The sequence below is a fragment of the Halichoeres trimaculatus genome, unplaced genomic scaffold (genome assembly GCF_033239565.1).
Source record: "Halichoeres trimaculatus isolate MK-OKI-2021-1 unplaced genomic scaffold, fHalTri1.1 fHalTri1_scaffold_17, whole genome shotgun sequence".
NCBI classification, from domain to species: Eukaryota; Metazoa; Chordata; class Actinopteri; order Labriformes; family Labridae; genus Halichoeres; species Halichoeres trimaculatus.
In genome coordinates this window covers 3818220-3845814 of record NW_027437195.1, presented here as the reverse complement: position 1 = coordinate 3845814, position 27595 = coordinate 3818220, and the positions used below count along the sequence as shown (strand labels likewise).

General features: G+C 38.9%; 1 protein-coding gene across 1 annotated transcript in view; it reads right to left on the bottom strand.

Annotated features, from left to right (window-relative positions):
* The window catches only part of LOC141806862 (leucine-rich repeat and fibronectin type-III domain-containing protein 2), a 233779-nt gene that overhangs the window by 176082 nt on the left and 30102 nt on the right, over positions 1–27595 (bottom strand). The window lies entirely within an intron of this gene.

The window sequence follows — 27595 nt, the reverse complement described above, 5'->3', positions numbered from 1 at the left end:
TCTGAAGGCTCCAAGAACACAACTCTGAGGAAAAAAATCCTTAAAGCAGTATAGCAAAAGTTCAAAAACATCTATCATTTCCTAAAGCCTGAAGAGAACTCAGACGTGCTCATGAGTGGCAATTTATGGGCTAATATACCTGATCTTTTTTAAAACAGAACATCCTGGCCTGGAGCTGCTTCTAAATGCCAGTTGACAGGATTTATTTTCTCACTTCTCTTTCAGTGAAGTTTCAGGATCGTTTGGCAAAGTGAATACATTCTGTACAGAAACAGCATCTCTTGCTCCGTCTTCCATCACAGTGTTTTACCTCTGCAGACACACAGGGAATAAGAGGATTGAATTAAAGTGTAATGTTTGCAGATTCACTTAAAATGGTTAATCAATGATTGACTTATTTTCCTCAGGGAAGCACTCTGAAGAGGTTATAATATCTATTTGAAAAACCCAATAACCAATAAAAAAAGCATTAAACGTTCCACTATAGGATCCCTTTAAAGGATGAAGCTGCTCCTGGCTCTTCACTTGTGGTTTATCTATAATAATTTCCTCAGGCTAACATGAAAAGCCTCTGCAGGACCACCTCACATAGTCAGGGATATTGTCGAAAATGATCCTCTGATCATTCACAGTCTTTCCAGACTTCTTTCCAGAGAGGGCAAGTACAAGTAACAAAGTAGTAATACTCTGTTACTGTACTTAAGTAGATTTTTGAGTTACTTTGTACTCATAGGAGTGACTTTTTTTACTTTTACTCAGTCACATTTTCAGCATACATATCAGGATTTGTAGTCCTTACATTACCCAAAAGGATTGTTAGAATTTACGTATATATATATATATATATATATATATATATATATATATATATATATATATATATATATATATATATATATATATATATATATATATATATATATACCAACATCAGTGCGCATCAACTGTTTTGGGTTTTGAAAGATGCAGGAGGAGACCCGGCTGTCTGTGTGTGTGTGCGCGCTTGCGTGTGTGGTTTGTGTGTCAGAGTAGGTCTGCCACTGTCTGCCGCCTACACTGTTACACCACTAACATTTGAGCAGCTGCACGAAATGGACAACAGTGAGGGTCCCACACAGTCACAGGAGCAGCACAATTGGTAGGAGAAGATTGAGCCACATTTCTTCCAAGCATTTTGTGGAGTTTCCACTTTTTTTATCCCGGGACATATCCCCAAGTAACCGAGATAAGCCGTCCTACTTTTTTGGACCGTTAAGCCGCGTTTCCACCAAGCAGCCTGGTTGGGTTCAGTACGGTTTGGCACAGTTAATCCCGTTTGCGTTTCCACAGCAAACTGTGCCCTCTCCTGGCAGGCGGCGTGTAAGCCGGATGCAAAAACCCGCAGCTGTTAAACAATAGCTTACGATATAGCAACGCAACACAGTTTACCTCGCTTATAAATGCAACAAAGAAGTAAAAACGCAACACAGTAAACAAAGAGCAGAAGACGACAAAGATGGAAGACATGCAGCATTTCGTCCTCTTTGTGATTGGCATGTAGCTCTTTGATAAGCTTTGATTCAGAGAAGTCTGTGTGCCACCAGGAGGAATGCAGCTGCTATCACTTGGTAAGTGTCAATTCTTTGGACCAGTCAATAAATATAGACATAGAGCGGATTGGTTCAGTCTGGCACCCATACAAAAAGGTCCCAAAAAGTGGGACGGCTTATCTTGGTTATTTGGGGATCTGTGGAAGTCACAAAAATGCCACAAAATGTGCACCGAACCGAACTGGTCTGTTTGGTGGAAACACAGCTTTTTCCTATGGGTACCGGACTGAACCGATCTGCTCTCTGAAGGTGGAGCTACAACACTCCAGACCGCTGATTGGTCTAAAGAATCATCACTTACCCCGCGACAGCAGCTGCATTTCTCCTGGTGGCACACAGACTTCTCTGTAACAAAACTTGATTGCTCTTTGTATCAAGGAGCTACATGCCAATCACAGAGAGGATGAAATGCTGCATGTCTTATATCTATGCTCTTTGTTTACTGTGTTGTGTTTTTATCATTGGATTTAATAGTGGGGTACACCATGTCACGCTGCTACAGCGTCACGCTATTATTTCACAGCTACAGCTTTCGACATCCGGCTTAAACCCTGCCTACCACGAGAGGGCACAGTTTGCTGTGGAGACACAAACGGGATCAGGCTTAAATGTACCAAACCGAGCCAAACTGTACTAAACCAAACCAGACTGCTTGGTGGAAACACGGTTTTAGTTATTTTCATCTGTAGTCCTTGGGCGTGTCACTCACAATACTACAACACCTGTACAGTCAGAAACAATTGTTACCTGATGTGCTATTTAAAAAATAAAATAAAATAAAAAGACCCTCGTTTAGGAGCTAATCCTAGTCCAAAATCCAGTGTTCAGAAGTGTGATGTGTTAACCTTAAGTGTACAATACTAATACCTAAAGGTCTCTATAGTTAAGTGCATTAGGACACCAGGCAGGTAGTGTTTGTCCAAACAATAACATTGCAAAAGTAGGGTCTACATAAATGATCCTGTGTTTGATAGCTTTGCAGCCAGTAAAATTGTGGAGTAGAAATACTTATTACTTTCAAAAGTACCTTGGAGTACATTTCAGAGCCTGTACTTCTTACTTTAACTTGAGTAAATATTTGGATCAGTACTTTCTCCTTTACTCAAGTTGATCTTTTTACATGGGTATTTTACTTCTACTTCAATAAGAAATGTGTGTACTTTTGCCATCTCTCTTCTCTCACATGTCTTTTGTGAGTACATGTAATTTGTGAGCGGGGCTGTCCATCCATCCTGCTGGGACGCACCTGGGCCCAGTGTTCCCACTCACTAGAAGCTATTCTGGACCGCTCAGCAAAGCTCTTCCTATGCATTTGCTTTGATTTCTATACACTTCTTTACTACCAACACCTGAACACCTCACTTCCCACGCTTCCACCACTGACAGTACTGACATCCACGTCTCATCACTTTGAAATGTGTTTTGTAATCTTCCTCCATTGAGCTGTCTTTGGAGCAGGTCATCACTGTCTATCTGCTTGAGAATGACCCTTGGAGAGCAGGAAGAATAATGGGAGTGTGTTTACACCATCCTGAGAATAAACACAACCTTTATCATGTTCACAGTTCTTTAGCAGCTTTGCTGTTGCTTGAAATATGATGAGTGCAGAATCAACTTCCACCATCCTTCTATTTACACATGTAGCACATTTTGAAACCTTGAAAACCATCCATGGCAGAGTAGGCTGAGCAACACCTAATGAAAAATATAGAAATAAATATAAAAATAAAACACCAGCGGGCTGTATTTACCATTTGTCTCCATGAATTTAACATTCAATCTGCGCTGCACTGGATATATTCTCCATGCTGCTAATGGATATTATCCAGGCCTGCTGGCTCATTGCTGTAGCCTTGACATTTGTGTGGTTCTGGGATTAAATTGGAGGAAAGTTGGCCTTTACTCCTATGCACCCTTATAAATCTTAAAGTGTATTAAAATCTAATGTGCTTAAGTTTCAAGTGCATTAGAAATCATGGTGTATAACGGTGCCAGCATATTCCCTGTGGGAGCAGCCTGAGCTGCTACCTGCACTGTGCAGCAGTGAAGAAAAATTACCCGTGTGGGTTTGAGGCGTATCATAGTAAAATTTGATAAAGCATATAGCACTGTTTCTGTAACAGGCTTATAAACCTTAATATAGGTTCTGATGCAGTCATGCTTTAATTTGATTTTTAAGAAGCTTCTCAGCATTAGGTCTGCGTTTTTCTCATCTAAAGTTTCTGAGAAACTGGTCAGATGTATCTCCCTTTGAGAAAAATCTGTTTATTTTCACTGAAAATACCTTTGAAGTTAACAATCCACTGTGCCATCCTCTCAGATCATGTTTGACCTTCCTCACTTTAAAATTTCAACAGCAAAAGACCTCAACAGCTTCAAGTTCATACATTATAGACGTGTTCTTAGAAAACAGCAAACATGCCTCTTTTATCCAGTTAAAATAAAAATCTCACAAAGCGCATGTGCTCAAATTTAGCTTTGTGTTCCTGATGCAAAATGATGCATGGCCGAACATTTACCCAACATCAAAATGCATGTAATGAATGTTATTATACGACCCTCTAATGGCACACCGCTCTAAGGTTTGTTCATCTACCCTCATCGATTTATCTGGTCAGCCACAAAGCAGCTCCTGGACTATCATGAAGCAATCTCTCTGACCTTTATGAGCCTAATTACAGTCGGAGATCCTCAGGCAGACTGCAGTTTGTAAACTCAGCCTGACAATGAGGATTGATTAGACCTTGGTGTATCACTGTAGCAAGAGGCCTGAGGGGATCAAGCCTGCATCTACCTTCACTTCTTTTACCTTTCTCTTATACACAGTCATCCATTATTCAGTCAGGGGAGCGTGGGAGATAAAGCCTTTACCTCACTGTGTTGGGAAACAGAAGGTTCCTCTATTAGCAGGTTAGCATAATACCACGGAGCTGACACGTGAGTCAACATATTCTGAGGAACAAACAGACTGATTTCTCCTTAATGCAGACCGATATCAGATTTTTTCGGTGGGAGTCTGTTTATTTGTGTTTTTGGTCAAGTAAAATATGGCCCCGTCTGAGTGCAGAGGAAACCAGCAGAGGAGCAGGGAGGGGGTGTTTGGTGCGTGGGCTCTGGGCTTCTGCTGCACAAAATCACTGCTGTAAGGGTCATTTCTGCCCTAAACCTTGTGATAGGACCCAACTTGTTCCATCCCGGAGTATCACTTTAATCTACTGTAGTTTGCTAATTGATATGTTTCAGGACTGTAAAAGAAAACTCTGTAACACATCTGTAACACAAGTACCTTGAGTATCATAATCAAGTTTTAACATGTGTGTGTATGTTTTGGTGCTAACAGTCAAGAAGGAAATAAATTGAGACTAGCAACTACTTAAATTAAACACAATTTGAGTGTAAAATATAATATGGGAAAAGTAAAAGCATGTAAAAATATAGAAAAATAAAAGAAAATCAAAGAGTATTTTTCTTTAAAAAAGGAAAAACAAAATATACAAGATGCAATGTGGAGCTGTGCAATTTAAATCCCAGTGGGCATTAATGTCATGCATAAAAAAGACAACAAAAATAAACAAACACACCAATAAATAAATAAACAATGATTATGAGCAGGCTACATGTTAACTTTTATGATTTAAGGCCAAAGTGATTGTAGTTTCTGTAATCTGCTGAAAGAAGGAAAAAAAAAAATACTGTAGCCCATCATCATTTCTTGCCATGTGTAAAGTCTGTCGAAGTCTGTCATAGTTTCAGCATCTTTTGAGGTGCTGAAAATCTTTAGATCAGGGTTAAAGTAATTTTCTGTGCACTATGAAAGCAATAAAAAGACTTTAAGATGGCACTAAGTATTAGTACATACACAAATACATTGTGACAACCCATTTGCCCACTACACTTATTGAAAAAAACAAACATACAAAGACAGTCTACAATCAGTCAGTCCCCTGAAAGTATCATATGGTTGATCTTAAAGTTTTCACTTTGAACACCAACAGAAAAACCTGCAGAGTTTCACTTGTCTGTCAGTGAAGAGGAAAGGGCATTTTCAGGACCTCGGACAGCGACCTTTCCAGCAGACTGAAGCTGCTGCGCTGTATGAGAGGTCATCAGTGTGTAACACTATCATCTGTCAGCTACTTCAGCTTTGAACTTCTCATTTCATGTACAGCTACATCCCTACAGATCAGCTCTGTCCTCCCACTAGATCTCTGCACCTACACCTGAAGAAGAAACATGATACATTTTCAGTGATCATTTCCTTATCCTTTGACTTCCACATTTAACTCAACGTAAAATTTTAGCAAAATGATGACATGGCTAATTACATTGGTAGGACTGTTCATGTGTTTGGATGTGAGAAGCTGCTCTGGGGTCACAGGGTTTATTATACAACGGTTTCAATGTCTGACTAAGTCAAACCACTTCATGCAAACTGATCATCATGACTAAAACCTGCAAATGGACCCTTAAATCCGCCAACAGCAGCTTTTTTTTTTCGACTTATTTGTGGAGCATCCCAATTTTTATCACTCTAACAAACTCCCCTTTCTGTCTTTTTAAACTTGATTCATCCATTATTAAATGTCAGATTGTATCTCATTAGTGGAGTCTGTGTTGGCGCTCTAACCTCGTGGGTGCATAAAGGGCAGATGGCTTAGTGTCACATCGTGGTGATTAAAACATCACAGTCTCAGCCGCTTTTAGGTCCTCGTTATTGTGACAAAGAGAGGGAAAGAGGAAAAACACATTTAAACCTACACGTTAAACAAAACAGGCAAGCTAGCACTGGCTTAGAGTCATAGGGTTATCCACCCATCGGTATGTTCTATGTCCGTGTGTGTATATGTGTATATATGTGTGTATCTGTGTGAACATATATGTGACGAGGATTTTCAAAGTTGGACACTTTCTGTGGTCATTTTTGAAAATTAATGGGAATCAATAGAGAATGTTAAGGAATTTATATTAACTGTATTTACCTGGTCATATGCATGTCTACATATCTGACATTTTTGTTTGTCATAAGCAAATGCACATGCACACATCAAAGCATTTTTTTAAGTAACATTATAAATCAATTTTCAGGGAATTCTCCTAAATTGATGCTTACTGTCATGAACAACTGCATAAACATTTGTCATAATCAAACATACATGCACATATACCTGATCCAAAGTTTATAAATTACTCTAACCAGTTTTTTTTTTTTTTTTTTTTTTTTTTTTAATGTAGAATGTTGATGGTTTCTTTTACAGAACAGTAAAAACCATGAATGATGGAAAATGAAATAAGATTTATGGATTTCAAATGGATGTTGTCTCTTAAATGTAATAAATGAGTTATTTGATACAACAACAAAAACCATGAACAGTAGAAAATGTAATGTGATTTTTGACATTTTAAGTTGACAGAAACAAAACCCTGAAAATGTTCAGTCTTCCCACACTTGAAGTCCCATGAAAAATTTCTAGAAACTCTCTTGAAATTTTCAATTCCTTTGGAACTCTAATATATTTATTTATTTGCAAATTCAAACCAATATACACAACACTGCAAAAAAAAAAAAAAAAAGAGATAATAATAATAATAATAATAATCAAATGTAGAAGAAAACACTACTATTGACTAAATAGATATAGTTAGTGACATCACCCTTTGTTTTCTGAAGCCAATGGCAATGACCACCTGTACTGAGCTACATACCTCCATTTACTGACAACACCCCTGATAGGCTCTTTGAAAACTGTTACAACCATCCTACTGGTTGGTTAAATGAAGTCAGCTGTGCCTGCCCACAACAAGATGCAAATTATTGAACTACTTTCTTTTTGAACCAGTCTGTAAACATGTTTGTATAAGTGTAAAGATCGACGTTTCCCCACTGAAAAGCTTTGTTTTTCCACTGTGCTTACTTGATGGCATTATGGGCTCCAAATGTTGAATGTTGTAAACAAAGATATTTCTCCCCATGTTTGTCTCCTAAAAAGTGAGAAAACAGATTGAATCAACGGTCATAAGTAGTGCTGTGAGTAATGCCTTTCTAAGGGTTCTGTCATGTCCATTGCTGCTTCTTACACCATGTTTCAACCACCCATGGGTTTCTGTGCATTTCCTGATGCATTTTGTGAAATTACCTCTGCTCTTTTTCAGATCCTCCACTTTCTGTCCTCATGTGTTTCCTGCCTGTTTGATTGTCTCCCTTACTCTGATTGCCTCCCCTCCTGTTCAGTGTTTAGTCTGTGTCTTCCATGCCCTTGGTTACGTTTGTCTTTGTCTGTTTGTAAACCTTACCAGCTGAATCCCATATTTAACCAGCCAAAATATCCCCCTGTATGAATTATACCTGAGGTTAAAATGGCCCTGCCCAATTGATACCCCAGGGTACAAAGTGGCCCTGCCCAATTGATACCCCAGGGTACAAAGTGGCCTTTTGCATCATCTCACCTCAATAAAAATTGTTCCAGAGCCACAAAATCTACTGTACCTTTACAATTAAAACAATAATGTCTATATTAATAATAATGTGAATCAATAATGTTAAAGTATATTGTGAAATATAACTTATAAAAAAGAAGTTTCTCAAACTTGTGAAATTACAGAAATACAATACAAATCTTAAAATTACATCACATTTATCACTTTTTTTTGTTTGTGAATGTCTTGCCACATGTATATCAAACATGTATATTTAACCATCCACACAGGGTTAAAATATGTATTTTCTTCCAGATTTGTCTTTTTCTAGATGTAGTTTTCTTCCCAGGGCTGTAAAACTTGAGGTTAGCCACAGGTGCATGGAAAGTTGGTGGGCTGTTGATGTTGTAGGAGGTGAAGTAGAGCGGTGGCAGGCTTTATTGACAGATGGGATGAAGATTAATTTCAACAAAATGTTAACACGTGATTTCATTTAGTGTCAGTGTATTTAATCATCAATACCCTCTGTGAGAAAATAAAAATCTTTATTTCAACAATATATTTTCTAACCTACAAGGAGCCACTGCAAAGGAGTCAAAGAGCAGCAGGTTGCAGACTCCTGAACTAGCCTGCGTCATTTTAACCCCTGGGGGTTTATTTTGGTGTGTTACACTGGTGAAAGTCTTGATATTTTCTGGAGACATTTGTTGTTGTATTTTTATTTATTTATTTATTTATTTTCAATTTCCAATTGCCTGCTCCCTCTTCAGATTGGTTGGCCTGACATTTGCTGATCACAAGTTAAGTCTGGTCACCTCATCCAAGAGATTGTTTGAATTTAAGCCCAATCTTATTATTTACTGGAACTATTTTTTTTTTTTTTTTTTGTATCTAGTTACGCTTTGAGCCCAACAGATCCACCACTCGTGACTTTATCTCAAAACACTGCTGACGGCTCCTTTAGGGTTACCATTTGAACCTTTGAGGTTACATCTGTGTCAGCACAGAATTCAAAAACAGTTTTCAGGCGTGAGCTTTCAGTAAGTTTTTGTTATTATTCTGAAGCTAGTTTTAGGATACACTGCATGATATTCTTTGGTTAAGCAGGGCCTGCATGTCTGTCAGATTCTGCTGTGGGAAAAGAAAAGATATAAAAACACATGGACCCAAAGTGAGTGATAATGCTAGAATCTGTTTGTAATTGTCTCTAAATGGAAAAACATGCGGTCTAAATAGCTGGGGAGCCAGCGTGGTTGATATTTTTACCCACATTAAAAGATATGATATCAGTCTGACATCAAAGGAAGAGGCTTTCATGACTCGGGATCTTATGAAGAGCACAGGGGAGAGTTTTGTTGGCTGCTGACGCTGGTCATGCATATCAATGTTTCATGAAGAGGAAGAAGCTTTTGTGAGCGTTCAGAGCAGTCGTTTTGGCGAGGCACACTGAATGTAAACAATGAACACCCACAGGGGAACATTTAATTTGCTGGTGCGTCTGACTCACATGTTACACAATCACTCAGAAACACTGTTAGCTTACAAGCTCATTCATTTTGTTCCCAAAGCAAACACATCTCTAATCCTGCACAGAAAGAATGGGGCTGTGAATCCTTGACCTGACCTCCACGGGAGAAGAAACCAAAAGCCTCTCCCCCCTCCTCACTTGCATTCTCTGAGCACATGCGATCACTCTTGAATTAAACATACACCAGTGAGCTTTCGCAGGGATCCAGCAGGCTACGCCTTGCAGAAAAATCCCAATCCAGCGGAGTCTGTGTTTTCCCTCAAGGCTTAGTTTATTCATCCATAATTTCTTTAACCTCAATTAGACATCTGCTGGCTATCAGTGAGCACATAAACGGCTCTAAATGGGCCAGATTGTCTGCACCAGTTGAATAAAATGTAGAGTGTATGTGCCCTTGAGGTCTCACATTCTCCACGGTACAAAGGGAAAGAGAAAGCTGCATGATGCTGGCACTCTTAACTGCCCACAGAGGCTGGGTGGCTTTGTGGAGCCTTTAAAAAAAAAGACTATTTTTACTCTCTATTGTATGCAGGCCATGCAAGCTGAGGCCCTCTATCTTATTTCCTGTCTGTAGGCAAGCAAAGTAAACTTTGTTTAAAAATGGAGCCGCCTCCCTCTAAATAGTGGTTCTCAAGCAGCAGAGACTGAGACTGGGCTGGAATTCAATCCCTTCATCTGAGGCAGCTTCTTCTTAACCTCTGTGCTGGATTGTCTCAAACAGATATGGACTAAGGCTTTCCTGTAACATTATCTCCAAAAGTCAAACAGTTGAACTGAACTGTGATGAGAAATGGACCAGATAAAGCAGCATTAAATAGAAAAGTTGAAATACAAGCACACTTTCAGCTCAGCTTTAGATTTCACAGAAAACTGCACCCCTTTCTCTAAAATCTCACGCAGTAAATAAAAAGATCTTGGGAACACCATAAACATGCATAGCCATATAAAAAAGGGACTTTGGAAACATGTTTTCTTCTCACTGATGAGCAGGTTTCACTCAAAGGAGGCACAGAAACTGAGCTTCTAAGGTGCTTATTACTAACTACCAACATTAAAAACCAATCTGCCCCTCATCAACACCCTTTGGTTTATGAAGCACATTTTCTTAGTACCACTGAGTACTTCTGAGGTTGGTGATAATGTAAATAGCCATGTTCAAACCCAAAGTTAAGACAAGACAACTTTTTTCCATCTCGTGAAAAATTGTGATGCACTTTTTGGGACAGGAACACCTGCAACAAATTCCTAAGTGATTTGGACCTCATGGTGGCACTGTCACAACAGCTGAGCGAAGACGCCCAGTGAGTTTTGTCCTTTGGCTACTTTTAGCTTTCACACATAAACTTAGCCCGTTTTATTACTCAGAGATTTTTAGCCTGGGCAAAGTTTATGAACTGATGAAGAGGAGAAAAAGCTGCTGCCAAGCGGGGATGGGTCCAGACTTCTGGGAAACTTTGGACAAACTTTGGCACTGATACAGAAAGGGCTGGCAGAAGTATGCATGCACACACTATCTTCTTTGATTATCTCACTTTAGAAGTATTGTCAAGGTTCAGCAGGAAACAGCAGAGGTGAAGGACACAGGTGCATACTTGGGCCATATCCACATGTAGCCTGGTATCTGGGAAACCGCCTATATATTTTTTCAATAAGTTTTAGGCCTGTCTTTCACACAAATCTGCAGTTTTACCTCCTCACTGAAAATGATGTTTTGGCTGAAATTCAGTCTGTAGTAGTCAGGAGGCAAAAACTTGATAAATGTACAGTATGCCAAAAATTGCCAGAGTCCTACTGATCCAGGAAAATTTCTTAGTCTGCTACGGACCAGTCTACTGGTTTTCAGTGGTGTTTACTGTTAAAAATTCATTAAAGTCCATATAAACCACTTATTCACTTTTTAAACCATACGTGGATTATAAAGAGGTGTTTCTTCTATCAGCTATAAAAATAATAATCCCTTCCAGATTTATTTTTAAAAAAACTATATAACTGATCGTGTAAGACTACAGATCAAGTATGGTGTTTCCACTGTGATATGATTGATAAAATAACTAAAATGCCAATATCTTCCCCAAGTTTGTGATGCACATTTAAATAAAAGGCCAAAACAAAAATCAATTACCAGTAGCTCTACTCTCTGAAACTGGAAACCAGAGTAGTATACTACAAAACAAACCCAACAGAACAGTCATACTACATACTACATGCAAAAGCAGTAGGCAGAATGCAGTGCCTACTGCATACTACATACTACATACTACATACTGCATACTACATCCACATGTAGTATGTAGAAGGTGGTTTGGAAAACAGCCAGAGTATTTGGTTCTCAAACATCACAGCTGAATGATGGGGGCTCATTCTGATTGGCTGGCTCATGTTTTTCATGTAAAAACCACTGACAAATATGGGTTTGAAATGCCTTGAACCGCACTTATCAGATTTACCCGCTGCCTGTGGACGAAAGCATTTTTAAAAACAAATGAGGGGAGATTTTTTTTTTTTTTTTTTAAATGCCCGGCTATGAGTGTAAAAGGCCTTAAACTCAAAGTATTTATTTAACAAAACTCAAAAAGTCCAAAAAAACAGAAATCCAAAAGCTCCACAAACTCTCCAAACTCAAAAATCTACAAAATCCACACTCTTGGGGGGGAACACTGTAAGACATGAAGAAGAGACAAGGCTGTGAGATGATCTGACAAAGAAGGGAAGAAACACTGGGACTGAATAGACACAGGGGTAATCAGACACAGGTGAGACTAACAACACAGGGGCAATCTCACAGTGAGAGCAATCACACAGAAAGGAAACACACAGAGGCAGGAAAAAACACAAGCAAAGAAAGACAAAGACACACAAAGAGCTGATAAATGTAACATAACCACAACAAAACAGATAAGAAAAAAACAAAAACTGGAGCGCTAAAGACTAAGAGGAAACTATGAAACTATTAAGACAAAAAACGAAAAACATCCATAAGTGACAGGTAAGACGTCTTGCTTTCTCAGACTCAGATCATCCAATCAGTTAACATCAAACAAGAATCAATGGCAGAACAATTTTTTCTTTTCTGTGTTCAACTTTAGTTTCTGATTTATTGACACATGTTTACGTCCTGATATTTCACAGTCAGGTATGAGTCCACTGATAATGCAGTCATAAGCATTGAGTGACAGCCGTGTGTGTAAAACCCTGTCTGGGGTGCAAGCGGGAGTTCTAAATTTGCAGATCTCTTCCTTACACGTACTGCTTTTTCACAAACCTTCAGTCATTTACAATCAGTGAAATTGATGATATTTAGTTAAACATTGTGGTTTTTGATAGATGCACTGATACCGATCCTGGTGTCGGGTGTTGGGTATCGGTATATCGGTGCCCCTCAAAGCTGGATTGGTATTGGGAAAGGGGCCGATCCCTAGTGCTGATCCAGGCAAAAAGTTCTGTGCCTTTTTTTCACAGGCGCTCTAAGCTACTTGATTTAAAATGTTACCCCTGATGCACTTTTTTGCTGTATTACCAGTCTACAGGGTATAAAAGTTTACATCTAAATATAATTTCTGTACATTCTAAAGCATTGTTTTTACCAGAATAGTGCTAAACATTTGAATATTCTATAGTTTAAATAAATATTTACTTCAGTTTTTCCATGTACTCATTTTTTTTTTTGCCTTTTACCCAAAACATTACTAGTCTTATCCCACAGTAGAGCATGCAGGTTATTATTTAACACTGGGATCAGATCAGTGTTGGTATGGACTGATACCCAAAGCCCAGGAATCGGTATCAGTATAGGAACCAGAAAAGTTGGATCAGTGCATCCCTACATACCATGTCATTACATATTCCACTCAGGTTGTTGCAACGCTATTTAATAAATGGCTTGAAAGTGAGAATGTTTTGTTTGTTTTATGTTTTACTATGTTGCCTACTGTATCAGTAAGGATCAGGTATCAGCACAATTAAATTAAATAGATCGGATCGGATCGGATAGGATTGTAATGTAAAAAAGTGTATCAGCCCATCTCTATTTTTTGGAGGTTAACTTCCTTGGGTTGCTTCAAAAACTTTTGTAGTCTGCAGTAAAAATGTGCTTGCAGCTTTAAGCATTTACATTTAGGCTGAACGATTTTGGAAAATAATCTAAATGCAATTTATTTGGACGATTTGCGATTGCAATTTGGCATGCAATTTATTTTAATTTTTTTATTTTTATTTTTTAGATTTATTTTTATTTTTAGATTAATTTTATTTATTTATTTATTTATTTATTTATTTATTTATTTATTTATTTATTTATTTATTTTTTTGGGGGGGGTATCTTTTGCATTATTTACTAAAAATAATTAATAAATCATTCTATATCATTCTATAGTATGAAAGCCAGGCCTACATGTTATGATGACATAACATAGATTGAAGCATAAATTGTTACGATTAATATACCTTCATTTAACTATCATGATCACAGAAGAATATTGACAGATTGATTTAACTTCAAGCCTTGTAGACGTGTAATATTTTTGCCAGAAAAAAACAGCATTTTGACTTTTGCTTGTTTCAAGGAAGAAGGAGCACAAGTTACTTTGTCCCCTCCAGGTCTGTGTACATGAAACTTTTTTTAATTTTATTTTTTAAATTGCAGACTCTGCGATTTGAAAATTGCACTCTGTTACATTGCAATGTCGGTTTAAATTTGATTAATTGTTCAGCCCTTATTTACATACAGTAAAAGGGGGTATATCTGACATGATTAAAATGGCATATGGAATGAAAATAAATAAATATAAAATACAATTTAACAAACTTTGTTTCAAACTTGGTCCACCATATCAAGCCCTGTGCACTGATCAATTGAATCTATAATCTTTATTCAGTATTGACTGAACCCAGAGGATATATTTCCCCATACTTAGTCCTTCTGCTGCAAAAACTCTGTTGTTAATATTTTAACCTTCACATCTACAATCTGCAGAAAAAGGAGTGATGGAGCTTTTGTCACTAAGAGAGTATGAAATAACTTCAGTCCTTTGTGTGTTTAGATGAGCTCAGAGCAAACACCTGAGGTCTGTCTCTATTCAAAGGCTAACACATGCTACCTCTCTGAGTGCTGACGTATTTCAGCACTGTTGACCATGATGCATTGCAGAGACAGCCTGAGGAGCCCTTGGGGCATGCGGGAAGTCAAACCCTGATAAAGAGTGCTCAGTGATTCATACAGACTGAAACGCCTTCAACATGTGGGTAACAACAGAGATCACAGAAATATACTTTAGCTTCTGTTTTATGTGAGAGACTGGGGACGACTGTTAGAGGAACAATACTCTTACTGAATAATTATTGTAAGAGTTAGATATTTGTAATTAGCTAAAATGGGTGGAATTTCAAGCACAGAGAGGAAAGTTTTTATTGGACTGCCTCGCCACCTTCTGGCCCAGAGTCCCACATACACTGACGCAAAGATGTGACTTTGAACCAGGTGTGTGTTTGTTTCGGAACAAATTGTCTTTGTTCGAGACAACTTGTTACCAGATGCAACGTGATAAGGTGAGTTATTTTTCATTACAGTTACGTAGTGCTGTTGTTTTAAGTAACGTGACAACAAGCAAATGTAAGTTTGTACCCTAAGTCAGTAGCCAGCTATATGTAGCACTAGCAGCCCAGTGTTAAGACGCATCTGTAGGCCAATGTGACAAAAAGCAAACTCTCAGTTTGTAAAGTAGTTTAGTAGCCATCCATACATAGCGCTACTGATGGCCTGGTGCTGTGAGACGTATTGGGAATGTGCATATATTCACAACCTGCCAGCGCTCATCTACCAAGCAGAGCTAACGTAACCTCACTCTTCATTTTATTGATAGACTCTCAAGTTTGAACAGACCACTGCGGAATAACTGTGAATAGCATCACAGTTTTGCCTTTAGCTTGTGTTTCAGGCTTTAGCCCCTGTGTTGGCCTTTAGCTCATTCTCTATCTCTTGTTTATGTTTCTTCTGCTCTTCAATTCGGTTCTGCTCAACTTCATTGGGAAGCTAAGAAGTAGCATTTTGAAATAACCCATACTAATACTGATAATCTCAATTTAAAGTGTGGATTATGACGGGGTGATTTTTCAAGATCACTTAGAAACTTCTCACAGCCCCTTTAAAAAAACAGAGAAATGTACACAGTAAAAACTTTACCTGACCAAAAATGAAATGAAAAATGAAAAATGCATGCTCAGAGATAAAACATTCAACTAATCAAACAACATACAGTCATCACACTTTGGCTCATTGGAAAAGTGCACGGAAGTGTGTTATGGTAAAAGTTAGACTTAGTGACATCATCCACTGGTTTTTGTAGAGGCTTTATTGAGCCCTGTGACGGCACTGGCCATATTGAACGTGCCAATTCAGTCTCACTTTCGATCACTCGTAAACCAGTCGAGCAAAAGCTCCCAAGGCGTCTCAGACATGCATCATTTGCAAAATGTACGAGCTATTGATTGTGTTGTGAATATCAGCCTTTTGAAAGGATGTGTCCGTGACAGCCAGCCCCAAGTGGGTGCTCAAGGATCTGCACCACTTTGCACTTCCCTCCTGACTTCATATTTCATGACTGGAGGTTGCTGCTTGATAAAACCCTCCAAACCACCAAGGACGATAGCATCTGTACACATCTGCAAGTTTAAATTGAACTTATGCTAAATGTGATGTTTTGGGTGATTGGAGTGTATTCATGCTCCATCACTTGTACTTGTTTTCAGGCTCTAACAGTCCATTGTTGCTGGCTTGGATATCAAGTGGTGATGAAATGCTCTTCAGGGACCATCCATTCCAACAAAGAGTCCCTTTCTCCTTCTCATTTTTAAAAGCTGTCTGCTTCCATGCTTTGTTGTTCCTCCTGGGACTCTGCCTCCTTTCCCCCAACTCTCAGAGGAAATAAGGAAAACAACAACAACAACGTGTCGCTCTTTGTTTTGCAGATAGGCCGAGTTTGCCAGTTTAAACCCTTAATGATGTGTTTAACACGCCGGAGTCTGTTACATAAAACCAGGCGGCAGGTTGAGCACGGCAGGTCTGAGGTGATAAAGGTGCATGCTGTGATTGGTCAAAATGTATAAATGAAAAACCGCATCCTCTTTGTACCCTTTCTGTTTTGTCATGCTGTTTGAACACTTGTTAAATATTCAGGAAGGTGAGAGTGGTTGTACTGAAATTGTTTAAATATTGGATTTTTGTTTTGTTTTGTTTCCCCTGGCAAGGTTTTATCAGAACACAAGATTCAAGTATTATAAATGTATTAACTGATGTAATTGAGGGCAACAACAGCTGTTTTAACAACAGAGCTGAGCAGCAAAGGGCTGCTGGTTTGAATCAAAGCTGTACATCTACCCATGGGCCCATAGTCTGTACATGGGGTGCTCAGTAGGCCAACAAAATAAAAAGACAAGACTTAATAACCTCTTAACTGCTGGTGCTAGCAGCTTAGATTTGAATACAGAGTCTTGTAGATTCTGCGAGGTGTTTCAGATCTTTATACTGCAGTTTCATCAATGAAGGGCTTTTGACTGACACCCCATCTGACCAACTGGGTCGATCTATGGTCTCTCCAGAGCCGTGATATCCCAGAGTGTGACATGGGGTGGATTTGACATTGAGGTTTGAGTCTTGGGATTCTGGGACATCCAATGACATAGACAGCAGGAAGCCCTTATAAGATCTGCATTTCAGTATTTTAACATGTTTTCATTGCTGAATGATCCCCTTACTAGCATCTCTTTTTTCCATTTCATTTGCTTCTTTTGTCACCTTGTAAGATCACGATTTGCTCGTTAGTCAAAGTGCTTTGTTAACTCTGGCTCATCATTTCATATGAAAGAGGTAAAACATTAATCTATGCTTGTTGGATTTAATTGATCATGACACTTTTCACAACCAAGGTTAAGCAGCGAGGTCACCCTCTGTCTCTGAAGTGCACTTTATCTTTTTTTCTCAGTGCTGGGCTTGAGTTATAAAAGTTTCATGACTGTAAGCTGACCCTTTCTCTGTGATATCAAGCACTCTCTGATGAAAGCTCCGAGTCAATTCGCAACCCCACAAAAAAATCTGCTCGCACACAGCGGATGTGGGAAACGCTGGGCAGCTCTCATGAAAGGATGGAGCAGCAGCTTTTTGGGAATACGAGCAGGTTATGAGCCCTGCTCTCATTAATGTGTAGTGACACGATGTTAACTTGGCACAGCCCAAACACTGTGGCTCCTGCATTGTTTTTGGTACATGTATTCCCAGTCCACAGGGCTTTCTATTATTTATAACTGCCGACATTCTGGCTGCAGAAGCTGGCAGTAGATTTGATTGCCGGGCATGCTGGGAAAAAGGACAGATGACACCACTCTGCTGTTGTTGTCAAGCAATCCACTGTACAGTATACTGTTGACATGCTCAGTCTGTGGGAGGATGAGTGCTGGGAGACAGTCAGCAGGCTGTTTCTTACCGCACATTAATGTGTGTATGAGGCTTCTTCATGACTGAGACAGACCTCTGACGGGAGACAGTCTCTGATTCGGTGTCACTTCAAACAGGAATTCAAATCAAACAGCAGCGGATGCTGTGCTGGCAGAAGGCACACAGTCAGCCACTTGAGCTACAACAAAAAAAAAGGCAAGTCTTTGTCTTCACATTATGTTTTTTCCTTATTCCAAAACAAAAGATTTATTTTGCATCGTTTTTAACTTTCTTGCACCAGGGAGAAATTCAAAGTAGTGGGTCTGGCATAAAAAAAAAGACCTGCTGCCTGTGAAAGGCTTTGATATTCAATGTGAATATTTGCACATTTGTGAGTAGGCCTTCAGCTCGCACAACAATTTAACTCTGAGTACAGGGTGAATGTGGAATCTGTTTAATTCAGTTTGATAATCCAAAGCTAAAACCTTGATCCAGAGCCTGAAAATTATGCAATTATCAGCTAAAAAAAGAAACTGAAGCCAAAAATGTGAAAATGATAATACGTGCAGGATTTAGTACTCCTCAGCTGGTTCATGCTCAATACAATGTGATATTTTTTTACCCAACACTTTTCAAAATCAAGGTAATGATCCTTTCCTCCTTGGTATGCATAGCTGGTGAAGTAAAAGTAAAACTTCACACATGTAGGAAATGAAACACAATCTGTCCTCCATTATTTTTTTTAACGGGTTATCAAAGCCAATGCAGAACAAATATCAATCAGCAGCCTTCACAGATAACCACCCTCTGTTTTGGTCTCATTAGGTTTTAAAGTTACAGTTAAATTGTAAACAAAAGATAATTTTGGTTCCAATGTGAATACTGTCGTACAGCTTCTTATGCTCTGCGTGTATTGACCATCTTCTGGAAACCGCCAGACTAAGACAAACACAAAGTAGTGTTGTCACAATACCAAAAAAGATGATTTGATACAAAACCCGCTCAAAATATCTTGATAAGGATACCATGGCAAAACCTAAAACATCAGGAAATGAATAGAACAGGCAGCTTGAATTAGAAGGCTGCCTCAAGTGAGTGGATGTCCTGTTGGAAACCTGAACTCATTTGTCATTTTTGAGTAGTATTGTTGTCATATTAGTAGTTTTATTCTCAAATCCTGAATTTCCCTTTGGGGTTAATAAAATGCTTCATTTTGTATTGTATTCTATTGTTTTCATTCACAGCACACTGTAGTTTAGCTCACGCTGTACACGCTGAGGCACTGAATAAGCACACTTTAACCAGAATACTAAAAAAAAAAAAAATTAAAAAAAAAATCTGCCAGTGTTATTTAAGCTCTTTCATGGTATATAACACTTTGATGTCTCCTGTACATTAAAACAAATCCCACACAGCTCCATGATATAGAGAAACAGACATGTTTTTTTCAGGACTGATACCTATTCTCAGTAGTCAAGGAAGTCGATAACCAATTTCTTTGGGGGTGGCAACCTCCAGTCTAAGAATATGAGACAGTGCTGAAGTGCTACGATCTGCTGTTTCTCCAGTGTTCGCTTGAGGCTGACTCTGGAAGTACCAGAAGTCACAAACACACCAAGCCACAAAAAGCTGTTTTCAAAGCAGAAATTAACCTATATACAGCCTGGTTCAAAAACTGTGTCCTGTCTGAGTCGCTAATTTTACTATCAGCACACACTGTACGGGGGTGATTTCTTTTCTAACTCGGTGGTTCAGAGTTAGGGGTGTAACGGTACACAAAAATCACGGTTTGCTACGTACCTTGATTTTAGGGTCACGGTTCGGTACATTTTCGGTACAGTATGGATCAACGCAAAACCATTTGCTTGTTTAGCATGTTTATTCAACCAAAAAACCTTCCATTATACAGCGAGGGGGTAGGCTGTTCAAGCCCCGTTGGTCGTTAGCAGCAGCCATGATTCACAATTCAGACACAAGCTCCTGTGGCTATGGAAGCTCTTTGATATTCATCTTCTGATTGGCTCACCGTGAGACGTCACGTCCACATGATATGCACATGATCCCAAAGCACGAATCACAGACCACTTTCCTCATGAATATTAAAACACCTTCCCTGCTCAGCCAATCATAGACGAGTACTCACGTGAATATTAAAGAGCCATGTGCAGCGGCTAACGTAACCTTACTGTACTTGTTTGAATACAGCACCGAACGGCCTTATGGAGCGGTTCGGCATGGATACATGTACCGTTACACCCCTATTCAGAGTATATTAAGATATCAAGCTTGCCCAATCAGAGGCACAGCTCAGGGTCACATGGCCGTCAGGTGTCCTATAATTGTACGCAAAGCCCTTGCCACTACCAATATGGCCGCTATAGCTGATGTGCTTCATTTACTGTTTCATGAACAGACAGGTGACGTTGGGGAGACTATGCTCATGTTTAATACAGTAAATGGTTTAAACACCTTTAAGCTTATGTTTATTAAACAGCTCCAAGGCTCAGCAGCTGTCTTATAAAGTCAAATGAAAACTAAAAAAAATAAAAAGCTTTACAGTTTTCTACAGCAAGCCAAGTTTTCCAAAAGAAATTGTCTCTATGTTTCAGCATTCAGATGGTACTGTAGGTGGGTCAATGCTAGAGACAGAGTAGCAACTGCAGACAGAGAATTGGCCAATAATTGGCCCAGCCCACAATCAGTCAATCCCTACTCTATGACTCAGGACTGTGTGACAAAGTAAATGATGCTTGTTTGACTATTGTGTTTGGGCACATCTTCTGAGTCTGTCACTTCCTCTTTGAGCTCTTCTAAGAAGGTGAGGATGCTGAATAGTGAGGAGCCTGGTTATGTTCGTGGCGTTTCCTCCTTTGGAGGTCTTGTCAGTAGCAAGCTTTGCAGAGAGGGTTTGATGCGTCTTTGTGCTCGCCCGGATTGTCTGCTTCAGAAGCAAAATGATACCAAATTCTACTCCATGCACTGGCTTATTGGGCAGGCTTCAGCCGGTTCACAGGAGCGCTGGATTATGTCTGTAATTCTGTCAGTTTGTCCATTTAGATGAATGTAAACAACTTTTTTGCACCAAAAACATACTGAGCATAGGTTTATTGACACATGCAGATTATACTAACTCACTGTCTAACTTCACAACAACACACACTCTTTGGAAAGAGAGAAAGTCTCCATCCCAGCTCGTTGGCAGCGGACTCACAAGCTGCCTGACTCAAAATGTTGCTGCTTTAAAAGAAAAATGCCTTAGTGTTAATGCTTAAAACATGCAGCATCGTTAACTTTTTGAAAATAGGGTATCGCAATACTTTCTCAGTATTCTTATATCATGCAACCCTAATGCAAAGTTGATTGAGTCACGAGAGAAAAGAAAGCTCCATTTGTTCCACTCCAGCTTTTATTGTCACCTTTGCTCATGATAACTTTACTGACCTTTATGGGAATATTAGTGGAATATCTCAGATGGAAAAATCAATACTCATTCAGTTTATTAGTGCAAGGCAATTCAAAGGGCCGCGTTCTGCAATCAGTGAAATACCAGAGCCTGCAGATATAAGCACTGAAAGTCCTCTTGAGATGTTTAATGAAGTATCCCTTGCTGCCTCACTGGATGTGGAACAGTCAGAAACTTCTAAAACTCAGTGTGTCTCCAAAAAGGTCTGCATTTAATCAATCCCCTGCTGATGGTAGCTGAGATCTATCTTCTGTTCTCTCCTCTCTGGTCCAGTCTCCCTTCAGGCTCTTTGTCATTAATCAGCCAGGATGAAGATGTGCACTGAATGGCTTCAGTCAAAGGCTGTTTGGCCCGCTCTCTCTTAAGACGTCCAGAGCTGTGTGAAGACATTAAGAATTTTGATGCGTGTGTCCGAGCTCTGTATAGACAACCAGCAGAGAGAGGAAGCAATCGAAGTCAGGCAAACACCCAAGTCGGTCAAGCCTTGTTATCCAAGGGAAGAAAAATCAATGTCCTCCCTTCTGAGTGGGCATGCTGCTCTGCACAGTGCTCACACGCAGCAGCAGCAGCAGCAGCAGCAGCAGCAGCTTCAGATGTGGTGAGACTGGGCTGAATGACATTTAAGAGGGCTGGTTAGCAGGGCTGTGTTTACTTTGGCTGTTAATTAAAGTGCAGATTACTCTGGATGCAAAAAGGAACCTATGTTTGAACTTTTTGACTTTCTTCATTTTTCCAGGCCATCATCTATCAGAAACCAGCAGTTTAAAAATAATATTAATCTTCCTTTATTACCGTGGATTTGATACCACAACCTGCATTAAAATTAAGACTTTGATCTAATGAGCATTGAAGCTAATCAGAGAAATCTGATTTTCAATCTCTTTGTCATCAATCAGACTTGAGCTATTTTTGATTGCTTAGTGACAATAAATTAATAAATAAATAAATCAAATATTGGAACAAATAACTTAATGAAAATTACAGCTGTGTTGACAAAGACAAGGAAAGAGGGTTTTAGTGAGTCCGGCTCACCATCCAAAACTCACCAAGACACTAAATAAATAAAAATTCATCCTCATATCTTGAAATTAGGTAGTTCGACCAATTAAAGCAAATAAAGGGAGAACAAAATTCTATCACGGTTTCAAATTTAATTTTAACTTTTGTTTTCCTTTTTTTTTTTTTTTTTGACTATTTTTAGTCAATAAATAGATGTGGTCTAACATATTGTTCCACGCCCCCCATTTATTTATTTATTTATTTATTTATATATTTATTTAACTGTTTCAAAATATACATTTTATTTCTTTGGTTTCTTTAAGTCTGTACTCTAGATTTTTTTGATTTTTTTTTTTTTTTTTGCCATTATTTTTTCTTCTTTTTTTTTTTTTTAATCTTATTTCCCCCATAACTGTAAAGTTATTTTAACTGCATTTAAATAAATAAATAAATAAATAGATAGATAGATAGATAGATAGATAGATAGATAGATAGATAGATAGATAGATAGATAGATAGATAGATAGATAGATAGATAGATAGATAGATAGATAGATAGATAGATAGCCAAAATACCACAAAAATAAAAAAAATAAAAAAAATCAACTCCTCATACCTAATAATTTACAGGCTGCTGGAGCTCCTCCAACTGAAGCCCAATCTGCTTGAAAAGGCTTCTGAAAACCAAATCCATCCAACCATCAAACCAAAAGTACAGCCCCATTCCTCTTCCTGATATTTTGTAGATTTAAGATTCTTTTGTTGAAACAATGAAAAGTTCAGCTCAGTGGGAACAAATGGTGAGTGGACAGTCCTCATAGATTAGTCCTCTGACTGCTCAAAGCAGCTTTACATTACACGTCAGAGTCATCACATTCATACACAGAGCCTGTTATGTAAAGTGTCTCATCAGTATTCCATTCACACCCTGGCACAGCCACTGGAGCCAGTTTGGGGTTAAGTATCTCTCCCAAGGACAGTTTGACACGTGGACACAGAATCAAACCCCGTCCTTTTGATCGAGAAACTACAACAACTGCCCCTGAAGCGTCCCTCATTTTATTTAGTCCTCTCTAAAGGACTTTAAAGCACATATGTTCTGCTTCTACAGCCTGAAATAGTCAAACAGTAGTGTATGATAGATAAGGGGAGTAGCATGTGTCTGTAGACCAGGAAGCCACAGATTCAGGATCATATTTCAAGGACTGCATAGATCCTTATGTGCAACAGCATGACCCAGAGCTCACCAAGGACTGCATTATGAGTGTCTGTTTGTGATGATGAACCATAACCCTTTATCCTATAGATGCAAAGAAAAATCCTTCAGCGTCCTTTCACTTTGTTTATTTATTAAGGTGCAAATATCTGTTCTTTCTCATGTGACTAGATTATAAACAGACATTTCCCTTTTCATCCATTTCACATGAGCTGAGGTAAAGTTTAAGTGATTTAGTTTGACAGACATTTCCTGCTCTTGTTAATGAAAGAATCTGAAAAACACTTTGAGGGCTCAAGGTGAAACTGATTCTTCTTCCAGCTGAAATTAGAGGTGCACTTTACCGGGCTTACAGAAATTTATCAAATGATCTCCAATGTCTTTAACCTTTACAAAGGCTTGACCTTGCACTCATTTATATTTTTAATCAAGTCTTTTAAATTCCCAGTTCCCAGCCACATCCAACCAATCAGAGACATTTGTCAGCCAGTGGAGTATAGTACGAGTTAGCAAATTAGTTCACTGTGAATGATACATTTTGATGTGTAAAACTTAAAGCATTTGAGTAATGATTGCAGAGAACATCAAATTTACACAAAAGTTTTGAATGTATCCTGGCATTTTAAAGTGTGTTGTGTAACAAAGACCCATTGAAGAAGCGTGACGTAGCTTGCAGGCAGGGAACAGACGTAGCAGGGAGGCTTTCGAGGAATAAACGTGGGATTCCCCTCTGATCTGGAGCCGTTTGAGGAGAGATGAGCTCAGTGTTTCTTTTTAAAACTTAAGGGATTAGAAAGTGGATTTATCTCCACTGTTGCTCCACATATCCACATAATCAGGTGTGATAATGTCATTACCATGTGTTTGGCCATGATGACAGCAGGGACTGAAGGGAGAAAAGTTCACGTTTAACTCACTGTCATACAACTGAATAAAGGAGAATGTATTATTATTATTATTATTATTATTATTATTATTATTATTATTATTATTATCTTAATAGTTATATTTAATTATTTGAAAGTTGTCTTTTACTCTCAAACTGGAAACTGTGCCTGGAGTAATAGTTAACACTGCAGGATTCTCAAAATGAGCTTACATAGAAGTTATCAGTCATTTTATTATCCTGTATTAGTCCATAAACACAGTCAGAACTTATGCAGACACTTTTGTTTTGGTCATAAAGTCCCTAGCAGCAACAAACAAAAAAGTTAAAGTGCACGGCAGAGGCTCTATTTTCCAGTCAAAAGTGTTGACTTGAGTGGGACGCCTGCTGGCTTCAGGGTAAAATGTCAGAGGCAGTCAACAATAATGAACTGCAAAGTTTAAAGTACCTGTAGATATCAGCATACATGTGTCATCACAAGCCTGCCAGAATGCAACCCTTTAATTGGTCAGGGTGACAGCACACAGTGGAGATGTGGCAGCCCTTCACAAGGCCAGGCAAGCCAGTTTTATTTATATGCATACACAAGACAACTCAGAAACATCAATTAGAATACTTTTAAAAGTTTAAAATATGAAAGATAAAACATAAAATTTTGAAAATGAATAAATAAATAAGGTCTTTATATCAAAAGTTGAATCTTAGTCACAATCAGGTGCAAGACTGTTGCAAACAACACAAAGCTTGGTAGTCTTTGCTGCCATCGTTTTGCGAATCAAACCTTGAGACAGGTCAGGGACCAAAAACATGCAAATGACCTATGGCTAAGTCCCGCCCTCAAATAAGATGAGCCAATCACAGTTTGTACAGCCATTCCCACACACTCTGACATCCTCTGCCTGGACCTTCGTTAAAATGTATTGCAGAAAGTCCGTTTTTGTTAAGTTTTAAGAAGTTTTTGAGAAGTTTTTAAGTTTAAAAATGTCCAGGGGTGTTTATGAAGAGCATACAAGTCTGACACAAGGTATCCTGAGAGGCCTGGTGTCCTAAGCCGCATCTGAACAGACAAAAGTGTCTTTTCTGGATAAAGTAGTGCAGAGGAGCACAACATCATCTCTGTCTGAATCAAATGAAGAAGGATGTCTCCATCTGCTCTAAGGTAAGCTGACATCGTATCTGGGGCAGTAGATTGTAAATTAGCTGTAAAGAAATATAAAGTTATCTTTAACACTGGAACCACTACTGCAGTCTGACAGACGCTTTGGATTTTCTCTAATGTTAGCTAAAGTTAGCCTAATGTTAGCTCCTAGCTGTGCTGTTCATACTGTCTCTTTGTTTGTTGGGAGTTTATTGGCCTGTTTTGTTCTAGTTTTTGTTCTATGGTGATCGTACATTATTCTTAGATGTTGTCCAAAGAGCTCTAGTTTAGCTAATATTAGCTTCTGGAGCTTAGCTTCGTTAGCTTATCTGTAATAGCTGAGATAACAAAGGTTGTCAAACGTTGTGCTGAATGATTCAGTGTAAATCTTGTAGCTCCAAACTAACAGAGACACACTCTTGGTAAAGAAGGTAAAAAGGAGGTTGTATTTTTGTCCTGACCAATGCTGATCCTCTGTCTTGTTGTCTGAGATGCTAATGCTAACCAGATGCTGTTTATCAGGTTTGCTCTGGGAGCTGTAAATTGAGTCTGTAACTGAAGCTTTTTATCAACCTCCTCAACAATAAAATGATTCATATCTCCCTCCAATGTGGACTTTAGAGACTTTTGGTGACTGAAAGATGATCTGTGATCTTTCTGTCTCCAAAAATCATCAACAGCATCCTGTGAAATGTCTCCTACTGTGACTCCTGTCATAGCGCCTGCCACTAAACGTTCATTGTTTGTCTGAGTGAGTGGAAGGGGTGTGGCCTTAAGTCATTTTTTGGCGCTATTATCACCTAGAATCCATTCTTAGTGACCACCCCCCACCATCTTTAGTTGCTACTGCAGAAAAAGTTCCTAGTTTTTGACTAATCTTGCAGTCTGTGGCTTAAATGTCTACAGACTTATGTCATGGTGGTGAGTCAGATTTTTGTGATCTAACTGTGTTTTTGTGTCAGGTAATGCCAGGCACAGAGCCTCAGGACAAATAGCTGGTCTAGCCTTGATCCTTGTTACTGTGTCTTTTCCCCCTCTATTATAATCAACACACACATTGAAGAATATGCTCATAAACACTCCATGTTTACTAAAACAGACCGAAGCAATCTCTGCTCTGGGTACCACCTTTGAAAGACATTATCTGTCCTGCACCTGCCAGAGGCCAGGATTAATCTGTCTCCTTTCTGCTCCCACCATCCACACTAAGTTCCATTAAAGCAGGTAATTGAGCTCATTCTGTGCCTGTGAAAACTCATTTAACTTCTAATCATAACCCGACTCCTCATTTGATGGAGCAGCCGATCTATGGCTTCCTTTTGTTTCACAAGCACCTCTGGACTTGTTCCCTTGAATGTGAGTAAAACTGCTTTATTTTTGTACTAACAGCCTTTATCACGGCCATTATGAAGAACACGGCAGGCTTATTTCTCCTATCTCTGAATTATCACCCCGAGACCATGTTTACACCAGCACTTCAGACTAATTGAGGGAAAATATACTTGTCTGGAGCTGTAGCATCTGGTGTGATTGTATGCTGTTTAGATACATTCAGCTGTTAAGCTAGTATGATAAAGTCTCAACACATGGGTAGTTATTCTTTATCTTATGTCCTTCTGCCCTCATCTCAAGAGTGTGCTCTGCAGCATATACAGCCCACTTTTCAATTATATCTCTAACCTTTAGATTGCCTTTCATACATTTCTTCCCCCACAAACATTTCCCGCTACTGAATAAACATAATGAAACAGTTGAAAACCAATCCCAAAGGTCACCCTTACCATTCATAAATGCCAAGGGTATTAGGCACGTTAGAGGGTGTCAGAGCAGCCGCTGGGGGAGATTCAATGAGAGAAGGGTGCCATTGAGGTAGCTCAACATTGGCCTTGTCAGGAGCCAAACTACCACAGCTAGCAATTCAGGCTCACACACAAAGA